A 21,314-nucleotide genomic window follows, 5' to 3' on the forward strand; every position below is an offset into this window, starting at 1 on the left:
CCTCCTACCCGATTTGTCTCTTTCTCTAGATCTGCTTTGAGTGTTTCTCATCTTCTTTCCCGACCTCTTAATATTAGAGTGGCCCGGGAGTCAGTCTAGGGAACTCTTCTGTCCTCTGTTTGTTCTCACTCCGTTTTGACATTACCTAGTCCCATGCCTCTAAATACCATGTGTATGCTGATGACTGCCCAGTTTATCGGAGAAGGCAATGGCACCCCACTCCAGTACTCTTGCCTGGAACATCCCATGGACGGAGGAGCCTGGGAGGCTGCAGTCCATGGGGTCGCAACGAGTCGGACACGACTGAGTGACTTCACTTTCACGTTTCACTTGCATGCATTGGAGAAGGAAATGGCAACCCACTCCAGTGTTCTTGCCTGGAGAATCCCAGGGACGGGGGAGCCTGGTGGGCTGCCATCTGTGGGGTCGCACAGAGTTGGACACGACTGAAGCGACTTAGCAGCAACAGCAGCAGCCCAGTTTATGGGCTTCCCAGGTGGTGCTAGTGGTAAAGAATCTGCCTGCCAATTCAGGAGACGTAAAAGACGTAAATTAGATCCCTGGGTTGGGAAGTTTCCCTGGAAGTGGGCACGGCCACCCACTCCAGTATTCTTGCCTGGAGAAGCCCATGGCGAGAGGAGCCTGGAGGGTTGCAGGCCATGGGTGGCAAAGAGTCAGACACGACTGAAGTGACTTAGCACGCACATGTGTCCAGTTTATACCTTTAGCTCAGACTTTCTCCCAAGTTTATGACTTCTACATACAATTTCTCATGTGTGTTCCTCACTTGAGTGTCTAATAAATATCTCAAACTCAGTTTGTTCAAACCTGAATTTCTTGTCTTTATCCTCCAGTGTGCTTTTTCTGTGATCCTTCTCATCTTAGCTAATGATTTCATCTATTGAATTGCTCAGACCCCCAAAACTGAATTATCCTCAACTCTTTTCTTTCTCCCATACCTCACATTTGGGAAGTTCTGGTGGCTCTGCCTTCAGATATTTTAGGACTCTGACCACTTCTCCCCACCTTTATTGTTGCCACTCTGGTCTGAAACATCATCTTTCTCCCACTTTATTGCTGAGGTCCTACTTGCTTTTTTCCTTGCTTCCCTGTAGTCTCCCCCCACACCCAGAGATATGTTGGGGGCTTCCCTGGTGGCTTAGATGGTAAAGCGTCTGCTTGCATTGTGGGAGACCTGGGTTCGATCCCTGGGTCGGGAAGATTCCCCTGGAGTAGGAAATGGCAACCCACTCCAGTATTCTTGCCTGGAAAATCCCATGGATGGAGAAGCCTTGTAAGCTACAGTCCATGGGGTCTCAAAGAGTCGGACACGACTGAGCGACTTCACTTCACTCACTAAAGATATGTTAAAAATGGAAAATAATCAAAGCACTTCTCAAAACCTTGCATTGCTTCCCAGTTCACTCAGCTGTGGCATTACAGTGCCCAGAAGACCCTGTCTCCTCCCTCTTCTTACTTCTCTCACCTCTTTTCCTATTACTCTCTATCCTGCTTCCTCCACTCCAACCAGGTGGGCATTCTTAAACGCCAGGTGCACTTCTGCCTTGAAGCATTTACTCTGACTTTTCCTTCTCCCTGGAATGTGATGCCCCCAAATGTTTGTGCGCCTAACTCTGAAACCTCTCTCAAATTCTGCTGCATTATCAATTTATCAGTGAGGTTTATCCTGACCATTGTATCGATAGTTTGCTTCACTCATGCATCCTGCAGTTGTCTGAGTTTTCCTATGTCCCCATCCCGCATCTGCACCTTTTAATATGTCACATAATTAATTTTAGATGATTTATTATTTGATATCTGTCTCCCTAAAACATAAGCTCCAGATGGGAGCTTACAAACAAGTAAAACATGCTTGTTTGTTCACTGATGACATTTCAAGCACTCAAGTCAGTGCCTGCATCTAATAGACAATCAAGAAATAGTTGTAGCATACGCAACTTAATAGAGTGAACGAGCACAACCAAAAGTGCATTGTTAAGTGTTGAGCTGAGAATAGGTTGAGTGTCAAGAGTCCTGTTTTTCTAATTAAGAATATCTGCTTGGAAATTAAAACCTGTATAGGACTTAGCTTTTACTGCATAGCAGAACCTCACCTCAACACCTCAATGGAAAGACAACAAGAAGCATATCTTACTCACACGTCAAGGAGATGGCCTAGATGCTGGCATTGGCTGGGTTCCCTCTGAGGTCTGGAGGTCAGCTGGCTGTTTTGGCTGGAGCACCTGGGATGACTCAGTTTTGCTTCACATGTCTCCCGTTCTCCAGCAGGCTTGTCCCGGCATGTTCTCATGGTAGGGCTGAGGCATGGAAGGGAACAAGCCCCAGACTGCAAGCGCATTCCAGGGTTTTGCTTGCATTATCCACGGATGTCCAAGGACTAAAGCCAGTCAGATGGCTGGGTCTTAGGCTTCGTGAGAGGGGCCTTCAGAATTGTGTGGCAAAAGCTACAAAATTGGAACCATTTTTGTAATCTTATCACAACCAGAAATAGGAACTTTTCAGATTTTGGACTCAAAAATCACAAACTCTTACACTTGGAAGGGACCTATGGTTCATTTATTCTTCCATAACCAGTGTAGGAATCCCCACCTAGCATTGCTGACAGCTGTGTTGGGGTGCTGAGTGCAGATGTGAATTTTGTGTTCACACCTCATATACATGATGAGTGGACACAATTGGGCAAAAAAAAAAAAAACCAACCCAGGATAGTAGATATGAGCCAGTAATTCTGGAAAAATAAGGGCTTGTTTTAGATATGCCATATTTCACTAATTCATTTAGATGTAGGTTTGGACTTCCCTAGTAGCTCAGATGGCAAAGAATCTGCCTGCAATTCAGGAGACCTGGGTTCAGCCCCTGGGTCAGCAAGATACCCTGGAGAAGGAAATGGCAATTCATTCCAGTGTTCTCTGGAAAATTCCATGAACAGAGGAGCCTGGTGGGCTATCGTCCATGGGGTCACAAAGAATCAGACAAGACTGAGCAACTAACACTTTCACTTTTGTTTTTATTTTATTTATTTTTTCAAAAACGATTTTAGGAATCTTTACTTAAAAACAACCTTATCTTAAAATGGAGTAACTTTGGTTTTACGAGCAGCAAGCAAAGTACAGAAGCAAAAATGCATTACAGGAGCATTAAGTTCTACATTAGGTCACAGCGTCTAATCTGAAATCATACCCATAATATCATTTTTCAGGATATCTGGGAAATAGTTATTTCCCAGGATGTCTGAACCATAGCTACTCTATTTTGACTTTTAATTGTAAAAAAAAAAATTTTTTTTTTTAATAGCCAAAGCAGATGTCACCATTAATGATGTCAGTGTTTTTCTAGGTATGAGAAGATGCAAGAATTGGAACTCATAAAACCTTTTTCTGAAAAGATCTAACTATCTGAAGGCCTGTTCTGCCATTTTTTTTTTTTTTCAGAGCACAGAGTGCCTCATTCCTGATTTTCACCCTGAACTTCTTTCAGGGGGTGTTGAAGGTCAGCAGCTTGCAATGGTCATGATGTAATCTTTGTAGAGGCAGCTGGCAAGTACCAACTTCCAGTCAGCAGGGTCCCTTCATAGCCACATATCTGACCATGTGACACCATTTCATGGCCATTGTGTCCTGCGGTGCTGGGAAGGCTCATTCCCAGGTCTAGGGAAGTGATGGGCCACTCAGTGTGCTAAAATTGGACCAGGCCTTGCAAGTAGCAAAAGTCTCTGGACCACTGTCTTACTAGCCTCCTGGTCCAGGAAAATAATTCCTCTTGTTGCTTTTTCCCATACCCAGAGTCACATTATTACAGTTATTGATCTCATATGGAACTGTCAGTTCAGCATTATATCACAGGCTCAGTGAAACAAGTGACATAGAAAATAATATAGCCATAGCTAGCAGTTATTAGTAAAATAAGAATTATAAGTCAAGAACTTTCATTAGATAAAGCCTGGTATACCCCAAGTCACCTGACTTCATTTGTTAAATGATTATAGTCTGGTGTTAATCTCCTGGTTGTACATTATGGAGCATCCGACCTTTATCTGAAGATTGGTTACTGAGATAAGCCTTAGAAACTAACCTAGAGTGTCCTTTTTAATAACTTAATTAAATCTTTTAGCAGTATCACGTAACAAGGAACTGTCTCAGCAGTGAGTCTTAGTAAACACTAGACATTAACAAAACTAGAAACTTAATTTAACAATTTACAAAACTTAATATTCCCTGATTTTTCATTATGGAGGGCCTGTAGCCAGGGAGGCTTCAACCCATCAAATAAAAAATGAGGTTTGTCAGGGAGCTGGGAAAAGCCAAGCAGCCATCTTGGATTTCCCATAGCCCTGACTCTGATTTCCAACTATTGTTTTTAATTTTCCAATTTAGAAGCGGACTGTTGCCATGGTTTAAGGACATTAGGATGGCACAAGTCTAACAGAGTTTTTGTATAAGCAGAATGAGCTTTTACATGTCTGCAAACCCGACAATTGGATTAATTTCTAAAACTAGCATAGGATCAGGCCTATGGTAGAAGAGCATTTGATTTATATGCAGAGGGCTAAGAAGTCAAGAAAACATTATAAATGATCATACGAATCAGGTCCAGCATCTTGGGCAAGCTGTCTACCTCTGATGTTGTCGTCTTCTCATCCTGGTGTAGTGTAGTTTCTTCTGAAAAAAGTCCTTCCATCCAGGTTGGAGACAGTCCTTTAAATTATGTCCTTTTTTTTTTTTTTTTAGTCCTGGTTGCAGGTCACGAGGCATCTGATCTTCATCCAAAGATAGATCACTGAGATAAGCTTCAGAAACAAACTTAGGGTGTTCTTTAAGGATTCAATTAAATTTTACATTAATATCACATAACAACAAGGAACTATCCAAGAAATGAGTCTTACTACCTCCATTAGTAGACCGCCATTAACAAACTGGGATTTAACATTTATTGAAACATCCTTTTCTCCCTAAAATCACTCTCATTTTTACCAAATATAACCAAATTAAGACTTGTTTAAAAAATAGATCTGTTCTCAATAAACTTGACCTGATTATTTATATAACCATAGACCCTTTTTTTTTTTTTGGCTGAGACTTTTATGGAGTCTCAAACTTAACTTTATTTTTTAAAAATTTTTTTATTGGAGGCTAATTATTTTACAATATTATATTGGTTGGTTTTGCCATACATTGACATGAATCCGCCCGGGTTTACATGAGTTCCCCCTCCTGAACCCCCCTCCCACCTCCCTCCTCCTTTTATCCTCCCTCTGGGTCATCCCCGCACACCAGCCCCGAGCATCCTCTAACATGCATTGACCCTGAACTGGTGATTCATTTCACATATGACAACATACATGTTTCAATGCCATTCTCCCAAATCATCCCACCCTCACCCTCTCCCAGAGTCCCAAAGACTGTTCTATACATCTGTGTCTCTATTGCTGTCTTGTATACAGGGTTATTATTTGCATCTTTCTAAATTCCATATATATGCGTTAGTATACTGTATTGGTGTTTTTCTTTCTGGCTTACTTCACTCTGTATAATAGGCTCCAGTTTCATCCACCTCATTAGAACTGATTCAATTGCATTCTTTTTAATGGCTGAGTAATACTCCATTGTGTATATATACCACAGCTTTCTTATCCATTCGTCTGCAGATGGACATCTAGGTTGCACTTTTGTTTTTAAAGGACAGAAAGAGGGATCTTCATTTACCTTTTCAAGGATAACCATGTCTCACCTTGAATGAGACATAATTCAAAGACATGCTGACAGATATTTACAAAAATTCCAGAACTGGGTATTTCTTATATATTCCTATAATTTGCTTTCTTGAGATGATGTAAGGACCCTTTCTGTGGATAGAACTTACAAAATGCAGAACTTTGGGGGCAGTAATTGTATGAATAAATTGCTACTTTTTAAGTTCTGTAAACCTAAAACCTCATAAATGTTCACGTGTTTACTTTTTATTTCAGCGATTGTGATTAGGATAATAAATGGTGCTTAGGGCTGAAAGAACTTAAAGATCACCTAGTCCATCTCTTTGTTTTTCAGCTCATTGTTCTCCAAGTTACACAGCTAGGTAGCTGCTCAGACTGGAAGCCAAGACTCCTGACACCTAGTTCACGGCTCTTTTCATGTCTAGCACTACCTCGCTGACCTGGAGGACTTAGAGCGTCATGAAAAATAGACGCATGCATGAGTAAGATACTAATATCACACAGACCAAAATTATGACTTAGGAAACCTTACTGTGGGCTCCAAATCCTGTTCTTCTTCAACAAAAATATTAACACATTTGGCTTAATTACACAACAGAAGCACCAAAATAAATTTATATGGAGAATGTACTGGTTATTTTAAAAAGAATTACTTAATATTTAATTACTTCCTATTGCTTAATATAATTTAAAAAGGACATTTTCTCCTTCAGGCCAAGGATAACAATGACAATATTTGTTGAAAGCCCATCTGTTTTCTTTCTTTTTTTTTTAATATTTAGACTATTCTAGTATAAAAAATGGTAACTTTACCAAGTAAAAAGAAGGGCTGGCTAAGGGTCCAGTCTGAACCTGGCTCTTTCAAGGACTCTTGGACAGATCATTTAATTTTTCTGAACTCAATTTTCATTTGTAAAAAAATAGGAGCTTAGCATTGAGTGGTCTCTAGAGCATCTTTTGAATCTTAAATTTTATATTTTATGAAGAGAGAGTTAGAATCTAAAGCTAAAGTTATGTATATGAGTGTCCCATTATGAAGAACATATTGGGAAGTAGCTATCATATCAATATTTATTTTTCAGGCTAAATTTTCAAAGCAGCTAAAACTGGAAAAACCTGTTGGAATGGACAAAGCTATTTTCTTCATTGATTAGCATGAAAAGTGAATGTCTTCAGAGTGAAGAGTGTCACCAAAATGAGATTGATGTTCAAAGTGATAGGAACAGATGGCTATAACACCACTACATCAAACAGATTAAGAACAAAGTTCGTTGAGATAGATAGGGCTTTGAGAAGATTAGTAACCTCTTTTTTGGTATTCAGTTCAGTTCAGTGACTCCATCGTGTCCAACTCTTTGCAACCCCATGGACCGCAGCATGCCAGGCCTCTCTGTCCATCACCAACTCCCGGAGTTAACCCAAACTCATGTCCATTGAGTCAGTGATGCCATCCAACCATCTCATCCTCTGTCATCCCCTTCTTCTCCTGCCTTCAATCTTTCCCAGCATCAGGGTCTTTTCCAATGAGTCAGCTCTTTGCATCTGGTGGCCAAAGTATTGGAGTTTCAGCTTCAACATCAGTCCTTTCAGTGAGCACTCTGGACTGATCTCTAGAGATGTATTAATTGTAGTTGGGCTTCCCAGGTGACGCTAGTGGTAAAGAATCTGCCTGCCAGTGCAGAGGTGGGTTCAATCCTTGGGTTGGGCAGATCCCCTGGAGAAGAGAATGGCAACTCACTCCAGTATCCTTGCTGAGAAATCCCATGGACAGAGGAGCCTGGTGGGCTATAGTCCATGGGGTCTCAAAGAGTCAGTCATGACCGAACAACTAAACAACAACAACAAAGTTATGCTTAAGACTTGAGTCCCAAGAGCTGGTGAAACTTTACAGTGTCTGCTTTGTGGAACAGAGAAAGGAAGAGGCTGAAAAGATAGTGTTTTGAGAAGTTCCTGATTAGATACCAGACAAATGAACCTGGTGATTTTGACTTGAAAACTTATCCAGTAGGTATAAACCAACACACATGAGATGAGATGTCTTAGAAATCTTGAAAATATATGCCAACCCTAAAAGAGATTTAAAGGTAAAGTGATGAGACACGTGGAAAGAATGGTTCTGGTTATACCTGGAGACAACACATGGAGTGAGAAATATGCAAATTATACTTAGGGGTTTGTATCTTTAAAAGTTTGCTTAAGACTAGTTACTATTATATTTATTTTATATTAAATTTTTGGCAGTCTTACTTAGAAAATTTTATATAACAAATGTCAGGCCAACTCCAAACTTCTTGCCTAAATCATTTAAAATAAGGGTAACCTTTATTGAGCATTTACTATGTGAAGGTGTTTGGAGACACAAGGGTAAAACATGATCACTGAACACAGTGTCTAGGCAACCTTATGATTCAAAGAGACCTTTCACTTAAAAGGTGACCAACCCCCTTCCTTCCCTCAAAAGACCTGTAATTTAAGTTGCCCTAATTATTCCTGCTGTTTCAGTTTATCCACCAGTTCCAACCTTAGTGATATCTATTATACGTTGTACTCCCAGGAATCAAGCTCAAGTTTGCTGGCTGACCTTTCGTATTTTGTGGTTTTGACTTCTGGCTGATATTCATGGGGATATGTCTTATTGCCAAGTTAAGTCCTTCCCATCCTAGATTTATTTCCATCTCTTTGTGGGTCCCAGTCTCACAGAAAACATTCCTGTATGAATCCATTAACTGTATCATCAGGCTCTCCCAAGAATCAAAGGCATGGATTATATTTTGATATGGAAAAGTTGGTACACAAATATCAGGTTTGATTCTTCATTTATCATGTAGTATGATATTTATGTCTTTAGCTTTTAGAATCGGTCTCCCTGGACTTCAAAATTTTGCTCTGCCTAGAAATGAATGACCATGAACGAGATACTTAACCTCTCCAGACCTCAGTGGACCATAATAATACCTACCTAATGATCAACCCTGGGTGTTCATTGGAAGGACTGATGCTAAAGCTGAAACTCCAATACTTTGGCCACCTCATGGGACGAGTTGACTCACTGGAAAAGAGTCTGATGCTGGGAGGGATTGAGGGTGGGAGGAGACGGGGACAACAGAGAATGAGATGGCTGGATGGCATCACCGACTCGATGGACATGAGTTCGAGTGAACTCCGGGAGTTGGTGATGGACAGGGAGGCCTGGCGTGCTGTGATTCATGGGGTCGCAGAGTCCGACACGACTGAGCGACTGAACTGAACTGAATATAGTTGTGCAAGAATTAATCTGTAGCTTTTATTATTGTATTTGACCTGTAGTGAGCCCTCCATATAAGTTGGTTGCAATAATAATAAGTACACTCAAAATTCAGGCGTTTTCACCACCATGAGTTGCTGTTATAATGATGAGCTGCACTTCTGGGAAAAGATCAATAAAAACTGCTGGAGAATCTAGAAGGGCTTCATGCCCAACATGCAGGTTGAAGGAGTTTGCTGTGTGAATGATGCTTTGGAAAAATTAGTGTTCGAAGAATTAGGGAATGTCTGTCGAGATGGTAGTGGTTGTGCCTTCCTGCCAGCCATGAAACAAACTGGCCCTGTGGCCACCGCACCTGGGATTGTTCATCGATCCATTGGTCTTCCTGATGTCCATTCAGCTTATGGGTTTGCTACTGGAAATAAGGCAGTCTTTGATATTAATGACCCTGAAGCAGTGGTATCTCCAGATGGTGTCGGATTTGACGTTAACTGTGGTGTCTGCTTGCTGGGAACCAATTTAGGCGAAAGTAGTATTCAGCCTTTGAAGGAGCAACTTGTCTAAGCTATGTTTGACCATAGTCCTGTTGGAGTGCGGTCAAAAGGTGTCATCCCAACGAATGCCAAAGACTTGGAGGAAGCCCTGGAGATGGGTACAGACTAATTCCTGAGAGAATGCTATGCCTGGGCAGAGGACAAGGAGCATTGTGAGGAGTACAGAAGGATGCTGCAAGCTGACCCCAGTAAAATCTCAGCAAGGGCTAAGAAAAGAAGCCTTCCCCAGTTGGGGACTCTGGGAGAAGGCAACCACTATGTAGAAATTCAACTTGTTGATGAGATTTTTCAATGAGTTTGTTGCTAAGAAAATGAGCATCAGCCATAAGAGACAGGTGTGTGTGATGATCAAAAGTGGAAGCAGAAGCTTGGGCCACTAAGTCACAGATGCTCTTGTAGCTATGGAAAAAGCTATGAAGAGGGACAGGATTATAGTCAATGATCATCAGTTGGCTTGTGCTCGAATTGCTTCCCCAAAGGGTCAGGACTACCTGAAAGCAATGGCAGCAGCTGAGAAAGGAAATCAGTCCTGAGTGTTCATTGGAAAGACTGATGCTGAAGCTGAAGCTCCAGTACTTTGGCCACCTCATGCGAAGAGCTGACTCCTTAGAAAAGACCCTGATGCTGGGCGGGATTGTGGGCAGGAGGAGAAGGGAATGACAGAGGATGAAAAGGCTGGATGGCATAACCTACTCAATGGACAAGAGTTTGAGAAAGCTCTGGGAGTTGGTGATGGACAGGGAAGCCTAGCATGCTGCAGTCCTTGGGCAAAGAGTTGGACACAACTGAGAAATTGACCTGAACTGAGAACTATGCCTGGGTGAACTGCTCTTCCATGACCTTCTTAACCCGTCAGGCTTTTGTCAAGGTCTTCAGTGCAACCCCTGACGACTTGGACCTACATGTGATCTATGATGTTTCTCACAATATTGCCAAAGTAGAACAACATGTAATGGATGGGAAGGAGCGGACTCTGTTAGTACACAGGAAGGGGTCCACCTCAGCCTTCCCTCCTCACCATCCCCTCACTGCAGTTGATTTCTAGCTCCCTGGACAACCAGTGCTCATTGGTGGCACCATGGGAACCTGAGGTTCTGTTCTGACTTGGCACTGAGCAGGGCATGACTGAGGCCTTTAGAACAACTTATCATGGAGCGGGCTTTGCATTGTCCCAAGCAGAGTCAAGACGTAATTTAGATTTCCAGGATGTCCTAGACAAATTGGCAGATGTGGGAATTGTAATCCAAGTTGCCTCGCCCAGGCTGGTCACAGAAGAGGCACCTGAGTTCTCTACGAGCGTGACAGATGTGGTGAACACCTGCCGTAATCCTGGAGTCAACAAGAAGCCCATTAATCTGAGGCCAATTGCTGTTATCAAAGGATAGAATGCTGACTGCCGACACTGGACACCGCTGGTCCTCACTGAAGAGGAAATGGACAAAAACACACTTCAGACATCAGACTCGAGACCTGACAGGTTCCAGGGTGTGCTGCTCCAGCTGCCTGTTTCAGAGTGGCTGGTGGGGTGGCTTCCAATTCTGGAGTCAGTGTTGTAAGCTTTCCTTCTGGAAGGCGTCGTGTTGCCCCCATTTGGAAAGGAAGGCATATGCGTCCTCTCTGATTATCCCACAGAATTTTAGGAAAATCTGTTAGTGGGTGGGGCTAAGTCAAAAAATTGCCTGACTCAGTCACACAAATCTTTCTTCACCAGAATGAAATTCTTTACATCAACCTCTTTTTCCAGCCTGAGAGGTGTTGTGAAGGCCATTCCATTAAATAGGAAGGGTTTGGAATGTTTCTTTTTTCCCTCTGTTTGTCACTTTGTTCATTATCCACTCTTTTACCCCCTTGCCTTTCACTGAGCAAACCCCTAAAAACCATTCTTACTTGGTGCTTTCAAATGGGTCAAAGCAGGATGTTGGACAGATAGATAATGGTACAAGTTATAGAGGGGGGATGTCTGTGGAGGTGTCAGGATGGGTACCCCAAAGAGAAAATCATGCTTCATAGACTTGTTACCTTTGTCATTCTAAATAGAAGGCAGAGTTTTGACTTACCTGTGACAATGGCATCAGCTGGTGTCTGTCATCAATTAGGCCTGGTCAGGGAGACTTTTCTTGAATAATAACTTGCACGGCTGCATCAGAGAACCCCCACAAAATACTGAGTATCTTTACATGTGTGATTGACATTATTATAAAACAGCAAATGGCCATGACTGTGATGCTAATCGTTACTGTGTGTTGACAGGTTGACTGGTCTTGTGCTACCTAATCAGATGAGGTGCTATGTACTGTGATGCCTGAAGATGTTAAAGTTATAGGCTATTAAGGCCACAATTGAGTCCAAACACTAAAACAGAAAAACCTAATAAATTGTAATACATTGTCTATATGTCATCCTTAATATTTTATAACTTAGGACAGTTAGTATTTCTACTTGATTCACTTTGGTCAGTGGTCCTGTTTGCTGATTTTCTCCCTGGTTGCTTTCAGAGATGTACCTTAAAGATATTCTTTTCTAACACTTATTCCTCAAAGCCTGGTGTGCTACAGTCCATGGGGTCACAAAGAGTCAGACTCGACTGAGCGACTGAACTGATCTCTTAACTTATAATAAACCTCCCCTCCCCACTGGAGTATCTTCTAAATGCAGAGTATCTTCTAGAGGCTGGAATAAAGCTGACTTCCTCTGAAGAAATGTGACATGAAATAGCATGTCTTTACTCTGAAAACTCAGTGACTTTAATGATTTTGATGGTAGAATTTGGAAGTTATCAACAAGTTAGTAATGTTAATGCAATAGCTTATAATTATTAATTATAATTTATAGTATATAATTACTTAGGCCTCTGGGTTGGACCAGTGACCATTATGCACAGATGACTTAAGGATGCAGGTTACCTGTGAACACTGGAGGGCATTTGAAGATGAGAAGCAGACTTCTGGCAGGTGCTAGTTTCTCTAGAGATGAGGCAACACTGAGTATCTGTGTGCACTCCGTCTAACTGGGCTTTCCCAGTGATGTCATTTAGCGAAGTCCACTGCCAAAACTGTGATGTCAGTGTAAGAAATGCTGTCGATCATCCTAGGTACATATGTTACGTCCTGTTGGATGCTTTGAAAGTCACTCTTTGGGGAGGGGAGAGGGGAGCAAATGAGGAAGAGAAATAAAGAGGGATGGTTTGTGCCATGGTGTTTCTGTATTATAAGCTTTTCTTATATGTAGCATTTCTCCCAAACTTGGCCCTCTTAATGACCTTGGGAAGTAATGGTTAATATTTTGAGTTCAAAAAGAAAACTGCAAACATTGTTCTAAAGATGTTGTTTTCCCATTTGAAGCAAAAAGCCATTTTAAAATGAATGTTCAAATGAAGTTGAAAAGATAAAGAGTACACTCAATTTTTGCCTTGTCTACTTAATCTAATCTCCATATAAAATGCAATTCCACTATACTATTATAATTAATTAAGAATTATTTAGTAATCAATTATTTTGTGTTTAGTTCAGTTTGGAAAATCAGTGATATGTAAAATGTTGTTGCTTCACCCCCAGGAACCTGTAATTTAACCTCCTGTCCACCTTGGCATTCAGAGTTCTTATCTTCTCAGTTCAGTTCAGTTGCTCAGTCGTGTCCAACTCTTTGTGACCCCAAGGACTGCAGTACCAACTCCCAGAACTTGCTCAAACTCATGTCCATCAAGTCGGTGATGCCATCCAGCCATCTCAACCTCTTGTCATCCCTTTCTCCTCCTGCTTTCAATCTTTCCCAGCATCAGGGTCTTTTCAAATGAGTCAGTTCTTCACATCAGGTGGCCAAAGTATCGGAGTTTCAGCTTCAGTGTCAATCCTTCCAATGAATATTCAGGTCTGATTTCCTTTAGGGTTACTTCTTTGATCTCCTAGCAGTCCAAGGGACTCTCAAGAGTCTTCTCCAACACCACGGTTAAAAAGCATCAATTCTTTGGCTCTCAGCTTTCTTTATGGTCTAACTCTCACATCTATACATGACTACTGAAAAAACTATAGCTTTGACTATACGGACATTTGTTGGTAAAGTAATGTGCTTTTTAATATGCTGTCTAGGTTTGTCATAGCTTTTTTTCCAAGGAGCAAGCATCTTTTAATGTCATGACTGCAGTCACCATCTTTAGTGATTCTGGAGCCCAAATAAATAAAGTCTGCCCTGTTTCCACTGTTTCCCCATATGTTTGTCTTGAAGTGATGGGACCGGATGCCATGATCTCTGTTTTTTGAATGTTGAGTTTTAAGCCAGCTTTTTCACTCACCTCTTTCACTTTCATCAAGAGGTTCTTTAGTTCCTCTTAGCTTTGTGCCATAAGGGTTACCTTCTGAATCACATCTATTCTTTAAAATTTATTTTAATGTATTTCTTGGGGAATAATTGCTCTATAATGCTGTGTTGATTTCTGCCTTACGACAATATGAATTATTTGCCATAAATATACATATGTCCCCTCCTTTTGAGTCTCCATCCCACCCGCCCCCATCCAACCCTGCTGGTCATCACAGAGCACTGAGCCGAGCCCCTTGTGTTATACAGCCACTTCCCACTGGCTATCTGTTTTACAGTAGTTTATATATTTCAGTGCTATTTTCCCAATTTGTTCCATCCTCTCCTTCCCCCACCGTGTCCGTAAGTCTGTTCTCTATGTCTGCGTCACTATTCCTGCCCTGCAAATAGATTCATCAGTACCATTTTTCTAATTTCATGTTATTATATGATAGTTGTTTTTCTCTTTCTGACTTACTTCCCTCTAACAGGCTCTATGTTCGTCCACCTGTGATCTGCTGTCAGAATCCTGGTGTTAACCCGGGTATGGAACATCTTGAACCTTGCCAGTCTAAGGACAAGCTGAATACAGTGGTGGGCAGTCACTTCCAACTGCAGGAGACCAGTTTCTGCTATCTAGGCACTTGACTGCTGCTTGACCTCACTGCCTTTGACTTTAACATATATTTACTTCATTGTCTGCCTTCTCCTTCCTTTCATTTTGACTCTTTGGCATGATCCCATCTACGTAAAGCTTTGATTTTTGACTATTAGGTCATTTATCTGACTGATCATTTCTCATTGCTTGAATCATGTCTAGACTTTTCTGTCACTTACCCATGGTTAGGCATACCACTCAGCTCTGGCCTCAATACTGTCTTGGAATCTTTTCCCAAGTGGCAGACTGTCCATGCCCCTTAGCTTCGGACCCTCTTTGATTGTGCTATTCCCCAGCAGCCAGCCAGCTGCCTGGCACTGCCCTTAATGTATCTTTGTTTATTAAACACTTAATTGAATGGGATATAGATTTCATCTTCTAGGTGCCAGGTTGAGTTGAGCCGAGTTAATGATTTTGGAATTTTATTTTAAAAATACGGTCATCTCATATCTCATATCTATGTGTGTGCTTAGTCACTCAGTCGTGTCCGACTCCTAGGACCCCATAAACTGTAGCCCGCCAGGCTCCTCTGTCCATGGGATTCTCCAGGCAAGAACACCTGAGTGGGTTGCCATTTCCTTCTCCGAGGGATCTCCCCAACCCAGGAATTGAATCCTGGTCTCCTGCATTGCAGGCATATCTATGCAGTTGGCTTTTTAATTTCTGGAAGCGGAGACTGTCACATTCTTGTTTTATTCGTAGCACAGTGATATCTTATAAATAGTTGTTATTGATGGTGAGTTTAATGATAATGGAAAAAGGAGGAGAAGTGGTTTATCTTAGTGTTTAGATAAGTCATTCTCTGGGCATTAGTCTGTTGTTCAGATCCCTAAGCATGACTGAAGTAACACCACTCATCATAAGGACCTCTCCTTCCCCTTCTTTCTCTCTCTCTGCATAGTGCACAGACTTGTGGGAAATTATTATGTAATTTTAGGCATAAAAAATAATGACACTGAATACTATTTATTTGAAATTATCATGACAAATATATGAAACTGTACACTGATTAAGTCAAAGAAAGGAAATTTTTAGGACGTAAAAAGAAGCCATTTCCAAGTTTATTAAGTTACGATTTCCTCATTATGGGATTATTTTGGTAGTATTCAGTATCACAGGTATGAACTATTTTGTTGCTTGTTAAAACTTTTTATTGTTGTTGTTTAGTTGCTAAGTTGTGACCCCACAGACTGTAGCCCACCAGGTTCCTCTGTCCATGGGAGTTCCCAGGCAAGAATATTGGAGTGGGCTTCTCCAGGGGATCTTCCCAACCCAGGAGTTGAACCCGTGTCTTCTGCATTGCAAGTCAATTCTTTAAAGATGAGCCACCAGGAAACTTTTTATAGATATTTGTCTTGAGAAGTTCTAGGTATAACATCTTTACTGTTGGATGATCCCTGTTTTTCCTTTAGCCAATACTTTTATGTTCATTATTTTGTTTCTTGAGAATTCAAAGTATACATTTTGCTATACATGGGAATTTTCTATAAAATATTAGTTGTAGTATAGTGGTTTCATAATAAATTTTCCAGGTATTCTTTCTTGCAGGCAGAGGTTAACTATATTTAGAACAAACAAACAACAAAAAAAACAACCAGACTATATTTGTGCACATTTTTATTCTCTCCCTCTCTCTTTCTCTCTCTCAATATGGTTTCAATTCATTAAATGAAAGATTTCTTTAAAAATAAATTTTAAGCATTTCCCTTAATAATTGATTTTGGAATAACTTAGCTATGTTTGCTCCAGGGCTTTAGTTCACCACTTATTTACTCCAGCCCTTCCCAAAATTAAATGTTGTCCATGTGGAACTGATTCCCTTCACATGGATGTGCTGTTTACTCCCAAAGCAATGTCAGTTTTTGGCTTTTAGTAATGGTAATGGGTCAGAAAAGTGCCCATCCGCGTCTGTCAGATAACTGACATTTTTGAAATGCAAGCCGCTGGGAAGGTAGGGAAATGAGTACTCGGTGACTTTTTTATTTAAATTAAGAGAAAAATTAGAGAATCATCTGATATAAAGATGGGCTTCCCTGATAGCTAGTTGGTAAAGAATTCGTCTGCAATGCAGGAGACCCCGGTTCGATTCCTGGGACGGGAAGATCCCCTGGAGAAGGGAAAGGCTACTCACTCCGATATTCGGGCCTGGAGAATTCCATGGACTGTTATAGTCCATGAGGTCGTAAAGAGTCAGACACAACTGAGCGACTGTCACTTTCACTGATACAAAGACAAATAACAAGACAAACCAAACAGCAAAACTCTAGTAAGATAAATTTCAAAAATACTAAGAATATTAAAAGAATAAAATTCAGTCAGTCCTTTGTATTGTGGGTTCCACATCCACAGATTCAACCAAATGTGGATGAAAAATATTTGGGAAAAAAATTCAGAAATTTCCAAAAAGTCAAAAGTAAGAAGACAATTCTATTTTGTTTGCATTTGGATAATCACATTGTCCCAGAGCTACTAACTGAATAATACATTATTTCCCCATTGATTTGTAAAGCTGCTTCCTTTTTATATGAAGATCCTGCATAAAAAAGAATCTGATTCTGAGCTCTCTTTGCTGTTTCTTCTTTATTGCTCTGTCAATAAAACCATAGTTTTAATTTCTATAACTTTATAACTGTTTTCATTTTTGATCCTTCTTGAAGAAACTTTGTTCTACTTTAAAACTGTTTTGGCTATTTATAGCCACTTTTGCTTCCAAAGGAATTTTAGAATCAACTTTTAACGAAACTGCATAAATTAATTTAGGGAATTTTGACATCTTATGAAATTTTCTCACCCATTGACATATAATTCTCCATTTATTTTAGATATTTTAAAATGATTTTTGATAAAATTTTAAAATTCTCTCCAAAAGATCTTACATATTAAAAATAATTACTCCTAGCTCTTTCATGCTAGTTGTATTTTAAAGACATATCTTTTTTAAAAATTTGCTTTATCTTATTGTTTTAGACATATAATTTTCAAAAAAGTTACAAATTCAGGGTTGCATTGCTTATTCATGCAAAGTTTTCTCATGTTATTAAGTATCCTTCAGCATAAGATTTTTGGGGTCTTTGCATTAATATTCCAAACTAGATATGCTATAATTTATTTCCCTGATTATTGGTGTTTACATTGTTTCTAACGTTTGCAATTTTAAACAAGACCAAAAACAACTTTCTTGATAAATCTTTGCACCCCACAATAATTATTTATTTAGGATTCATTCCTAGAACTCAAATTGCTGAGTTAAAAGGTGTGCTCTTTTCCTTTGACTTTTGATATAGTTAAAATCATCCAGCAGTGTTGGTTCAGAAATCATAATATCACATAAAAGAACATGGTATGAATTACAAAATAAAATGTATTTCTTGATGTGGGCTATGTCATGAAGAGAGCAGATTATAAATGATATTTAAGTATTTTATTTTACTTATGCTTATATTGAGCAATAAAGAGGAGAGTGGATGAGTGAATGAATATGTGTTTCTGGAAGGGTACTCCACAAGAAGCCAGCAACAGTTAGCCCTGCTGCTGCTGCTAAGTCACCACAGTCGTGTCCGACTCTGTGTGGCCCCAGAGACGGCAGCCCACCAGGCTCCCCCGTCCCTGGGATTCCCCAGGCAAAAACACTGGAGTGGGTTGCCATTGCCTTCTCCAATGCATGACAGTGAAGAGTGACAGTGAAGTCGCTCAGTCGTGTCCAACTCTTAGCAACCCCATGTGGGGAAGGGAATTTGCATGGTTTTTATTTTCTACTTTTTTCTTCTCTTTCTTATTTTCAACAATGCACATGAATTATTTATAAATAAAAAATTTTAAACTTTGATATCTTTATATAGGTTTAGTGGAATAATATTTCTCCTTCATTTCTTTAATATTTAGGAAGCTTTCTTCATGGCAGTTTTTTTTTTCTTCATGGCGGTTGTTTAAATGTGTTTCTTTCGCTCTTTTAAGAATGAGGTTGACCAGCTGTATTACTCTAACAACTGTGTACATTATGATCATTGTCTTTAGTTGCTAAATTTCACAACTGTAATTATTTTATTCCCCATTAGATACTTAAATATATTTTAAGCAAGCTCAGAAAGATCATGGAATGAGTTAATTCAACATCAGCATTATCATATTGAAATGTCAATAACCAAAGAATGTTTTATATATGTATATTACTGTGCTTGTTGGTTACAAAGGTAGCAAGTGAAAAGAATACATGAAATCCACTACTGCCTACTCTTTCCCCCTCTTTGCTTAAAACTGAAGCACAAATGACTAGAGTGATTCACTCATGAGGTACTTCATAAAGCTGTAGAGAAATAAGTTAATTTTTCCATTCCTTATCAGAATGTTTTCAATCCCTCTTGAAGGTAAACAACACAAAGAGATTTCGTGAACAATAAAAGCTTTCCAAACAATTGAGAAAAAAGTTGTTCTGAGACAATAATATGTGCCCCGTCCTTTTATTTGAATGTGTTTTCTTAAGGCAATTACTGGCAGTTTGATGGTTTTATGTTGCAAGTTATCTTTTTCTCAGCAAGGCATCCCAGTACCATTGGGTTTTCTTTCAGAGAGATTTGTAACTGACACATTCATTCTGATCGCTTGCTCCATGTTCGCTAAGCGGCACACCCCATTCTGAAATATTGCAATGCTGAATATTTTTATTTGGGCACCTTCTGCAGTCAAGGTAATTCACTCCATCTTCAGAGAATAAAATGGAAAAAGGCAACCCAATCTCTGTGACCTTAAACTTTCACTGAAACTTAAGAGACGGGTTAGTTCAGCTGAGGAGAGCTTGGTTGCTAATGACACCAAGGTCGTGGGCTCGATCCCCTTACAGGGTGGTGAAACTCAAAGGAAAAGCTCCATTGCCTTGACACAGACTCCTTGGGGCTTCTGCTAGCCATTCAGAGTGGGGCAAAGGAGTGTGGATCAAACCCGAATCTTCTGTGTTTCTAATTTAAATATGTACATCTATTAGGGGTGCTCGCTCAAGTATTTTTTCTTAATAGAGATATGTAGTAAAAAAAAAAAATACAACTCTCTGCTCAACAGTGTATACTACAGACAAAACTTGTCCTGTGGCTGAATGATATGATTGAATATCCCTAAACTCATATATTTTGATATCAGAGTAACAGGGAAAGTAGAGTTACTGAAAGCTTTTCTTTATAGGTTTTTCAATAACTCTGTTAACCAATTCCCTAATAGCTCAGTTGGTAAAGAATCCACCTGCAATGCAGAAGACCCCAGTTTGATTCCTGGGTCAGGAAGATCCGCTAGAGAAGGGATAGGCTACCCACTCCAGTAATCTGGCCTGGAGAATTCCGTGGACTGTATAGTCCGTGGGGTTGAAAGAGTCGGACACGACTGAGCGACTTTCACTTCAATATTAACCGATTCACTTATTTTAAGTTTCATAGCTCTTTTATGCTCAGTGAATTTTCCTGTTTCTTCCCATGTCTGTATCTCTCCAATGTTTCATTTCCTGTATCTTTATAGTGACCTCTAACAATATCTGAAAATCAATCAGAAGCTTTAAAATTGTTTCATCTCACTTTATAACCTTCTCTGACTTGGAAAGGGCCTCCGTCACAGCTGCCTCCACAAGTGGTGTAAAAAGAACACAGTGTCAGAAGCTAGTCCTGGGAGCATCTTCTTCCAGCATCTTCTTAAGTACATGTATCATTCTGATTTTGAGATAGCAATCGTGTTTCCACTGCCTCTTTCCAAACCAATTAGGTTAGATACTGAGAGAGGCTACCAGAATTGTTTTCAAAACTCCCCACGTGATTCTAATACATGCTGTTTGTTTTCCTTTAGCACTGTTAAGCACAATCAGATATTACTTCGTTTTTGCACACTTGTTTACTGCATAACCCAATCAGTTCAGTTCAGTTCAGTCACTCAGTTGTGTCCAACTCTTTGAGACCCCATGAATCACAGCACGCCAGGCCTCCCTGTCCATCACCAACTCCTGGAGTTCACTCAGATTCACCTCCATCGAGTCGGTGATGCCATCCAGCCATCTCATCCTCTGTCGTCCCCTTCTTCTCCTGCCCCCAATCCCTCCCAGCATCAGAGTCTTTTCCAGTGAGTCAACTCTTTGCAATAGTTACTTGTTAGTTGTGGCCATCTGAACATTGATTAATTAAAATTCAATAATATTACAAATACCACTCCTCGGTTGCACCAGCCACATTCATGAGTGGCTAGTGACTGCCATATTTTCCAGCCCAGCAACATAACATTTCCATTATCACATAGAAGTCCACTGAGTTAAGTTACCAACTGGGAAATGTCAGATTGGAGAAGTGAAGGAGGGCTCATACAATGCAATAGAAACACCAACCTTTCTGGGTGGTTGGTAGATGCTGGGTCTTATACTACATTTGGAGCTTAGTTTATGAATGCCTTAATTTTTAGATTCAGTTGAAATGAGTTTTAGTTAATTTAAGTGAAGTACTGGTTTGATTTTATATGATTTGCTTAGCGTTGGAATTGGAGGTTTTAGTCACTTGGTTGTGTCTGACTTTTTGTGACCCTGTGGGCTCACCAGGCTCTTCTGTCAAGAACACTGGAGTGGTTATCCATTCCCTTCTTTCTCCAGGGGATTTTCCCAAACCAGGGATTGAACCCGGGTCTCCTGCATTGCAGGCAGACTCTTTACCACGTGAGCTACCAGGGATTCCAGTGGCTTAGCCTGCCTTTGTTTAACTTATCTCCCTTGTTAGAGTGCTTCTAGCAGCATCTCAGTTAATCCCTGCCTCAGTTCTTGTTGCGTGTGTCATTTAAAAACAGTTGAATCACAGAAGTTATCCCCTCTGAAATCTATGT

At 40.3% G+C, this 21,314-nt stretch overlaps 1 protein-coding gene and 1 pseudogene across 5 annotated transcripts in view; both read left to right on the top strand.

The window, feature by feature from the left end:
- ESR1 (estrogen receptor 1) overlaps positions 1 to 21,314 on the top strand; it is a 404,881-nt gene that overhangs the window by 213,815 nt on the left and 169,752 nt on the right. The gene's annotated exons all lie outside the window — the stretch shown is intronic.
- On the top strand, positions 8,883 to 15,177 carry LOC148776362 (RNA-splicing ligase RTCB-like; annotated as a pseudogene).

The sequence above is a fragment of the Moschus berezovskii genome, chromosome 10 (assembly GCF_049115385.1).
Source record: "Moschus berezovskii isolate FMDL1 chromosome 10, NW_MosBer_1.0, whole genome shotgun sequence".
Classification (NCBI taxonomy): Eukaryota; Metazoa; Chordata; class Mammalia; order Artiodactyla; family Moschidae; genus Moschus; species Moschus berezovskii.